The sequence below is a fragment of the Frankliniella occidentalis genome, unplaced genomic scaffold, assembly GCF_000697945.3.
Source record: "Frankliniella occidentalis isolate FOCC.00 unplaced genomic scaffold, Focc_3.1 Scaffold27, whole genome shotgun sequence".
Taxonomy (NCBI): Eukaryota; Metazoa; Arthropoda; class Insecta; order Thysanoptera; family Thripidae; genus Frankliniella; species Frankliniella occidentalis.
This window is the reverse complement of record NW_026267157.1, coordinates 693,705-696,143: the sequence shown is the minus strand read 5'-3', so window position 1 is coordinate 696,143 and position 2,439 is coordinate 693,705. Positions and strand designations below refer to the sequence as shown.

General features: G+C 38.7%; 1 long non-coding RNA gene across 1 annotated transcript in view; it reads left to right on the top strand.

Moving 5' to 3' along the window:
* The window catches only part of LOC127749026 (uncharacterized), a 13,256-nt gene extending 11,447 nt beyond the window's left edge, over positions 1-1,809 (top strand). The window contains exons 2-4 of the long non-coding RNA XR_008010921.1: positions 494-700; positions 840-894; positions 967-1,809. This is a non-coding gene — a long non-coding RNA (uncharacterized LOC127749026). The remainder of the gene's footprint in view (positions 1-493; positions 701-839; positions 895-966) is intronic.
* The last annotated feature ends 630 nt before the right edge of the window (positions 1,810-2,439 follow it).

The following is a 2,439-nucleotide window of genomic DNA, read 5'->3' as shown; positions in this document are numbered from 1 at the left end:
ATCATAAAAAGACAGATCGAGTTCGAAGATGAGCATTCTAGCTCAAAAATTGGCTTTTTAAAAAATCAAAAACTACAGGTCGCAATATGTATTTTTATCAAATATTTTTTTATGGGTTCCTAAGGGGTAACTCGTCAAAGTAGAGCCCCATGGGCGAAAATTTCGTCCGTTTGGCTCTATCTTGTACCGTTTAGGTGCTAGGGGGCAATTCTTGGCAAAAATGAGGTGAAAATGATCAAATGGTCGATTAAATCGTTAAAAAGACTTCATTTCGAAAAATTGTATATACACTCCTATTACCCCGTCTTGGGTGTCAGCGCCGCAGGCCTAGCTATATGTGCGCCAGGCGCGTCACAGCGTAACAGTGTTTCGTGAGATATCGCGAAGCCTGTTACGCGAGACGTGGTCTGGCGTATATATAGCTAGTTACTGTTACTACTTGTGTTGCTTTGATGTATTTTATTTACAAATTGGCTTTCTATTGACATTTCAGTCAAGACTGGGACAAAATCTGGAGGCAAGAAAAAAGGAACAATACATGAACCAACTATTGCGAACTTGAGAGAGAAAGCGGTTAAATTGTTTGATGTACCTGCCTCTAAACCACTCACCAAAATTCGCAAGACCGTAGCAATAAAACAGCAAGCTGTTAGACCATTTCTAAAAAATCAGACTCGATCATCTCAAAAGCGGGATTTGGGTATGTTTCCTCTTGCTCATATATTTACCTGAATGTAAGACTCCTCAAGGTCAAAACACAGTGAAGAATGTTATCTCAAGTCATCAAAAGTATGCGACTTTAACATGATTATGCTGATATGCTCATATTATTCTTACAGCATGTGAAAATGACTATTCAGAGGGGGAGGATAGCCCTGAATCTTATGAAGTAGAGTGAGTGACTTTCACAACAATGTGGTAGCTAAAAACATCAAACTGATGTTTTACTGACCTGTTTGATTTCAGTAATTGATGACTTCGAATTTGACACCCTACATGAAGTGGAAGAGAAAGTTAACAAGATAATTCGTGGAGCGAATGCAAGGTCAAGGACTTCGGATGAAGACCTCGCAGACATTGCTGCTTTGAAAGCGGCAGGCGTGCTCCTGCCTAATGGTCTTGTCCCATTTTCTCCTTACATCAATGAAGATGGTGAAAAGATGCTCACTGATTTGGACTAGTTTTGTTTGTTATCACTTTGGTCGCATTTTATAACTTTGATGTATAGAAGGCTTGGGTATAGTCAATACAAAATCCTGTTGGTAGTTTTTCTGATACCTTTTTCATTTAACTGTTTTTACATCTTTTATAACTTTTTTCTGTGATTGTAGAATCATTTTGTGTAATGCGTGCCTTATCTCTTAATATCTATTAAGATATTGAAGACTCTAAGCCATTGAAAGTAGCAGTGATCTTCCCCCTGTATAGATATATTTGCCTACTGGCGATGTATCGTATGTCAATGGACAAGATGTCCTACATAATTGTTGATTATTTTTTTTTTGTGATTGTGAAATTATTTCTTACAATGTGACTTTGTAAAAATTTGTTTCAACGAAGATATCATCAGTCTTTTGTTACCTTTTCATTTAACTGTTTTTACATCTTGTAACTTTTTTTTATTGTGAACTACAAATCATGTCTTTAAGGGGGGATCCTAGTGTAACGGGCCTAAAATAGGGGTGTTTTCGAGATTTTTTTAAAAAGAAACTATTGCTCCGCGGGAAAAACCCAATACACTGTTCATAGAAAACTACTTTAAAGAAAAAATCACCCGGTGTGTGTTGCCAAGACCCCCCGGGGTTCGGAGATTCAGCACGCTGAAGATGGCGCTACGCGCCTGCAGTGGTGGAACGGTGTGCACGATTAAGGCCGAACCGTTTGTCCGAAACAGTCGCGCAAATTATTTTTAGACTCAGGAGGAAACTGGCTATCGTCCCTACCTCGACGAACTCTGAGAAAAAAAAAATTGTATTTTTTAATCACGTTTGAATCTAAAGTACCGAAAAAAAAAGCAAAAAAACTCATAGTTTTCTTTTTTCTTTTTCAGTGAAGTGCTTGACTGATATCGGATTCTAAGGTAGGGACGATAGCGACATGTCTGACACACATTCAAAAAAAATCCCATACGGGTGGGGCAATTTGTTTGGGCGCAATCGTGCACACCAGTTCGAAAAATGGCGAACGGAGAAAAAAGCGTTTAAAGTTTCAGGATAAGGGTATCCATGCAGAGTTACAGGGGCTCAAAGTCGTTCCACGGGCGGGAAAATTTAATTGGACGCCCGGGCCGACTCGGGTCGCATTCAAGGCACCCAAAAGGACATTTTAAGCGAAAAAAAAAATAATTCGATTTTTTGAGCCTGCTACACTAGGATCCCCCCTTAAATGTGACTTATCTTTTAATGTCTTTTTGTAATAATGATATTGAAGACAATAAAA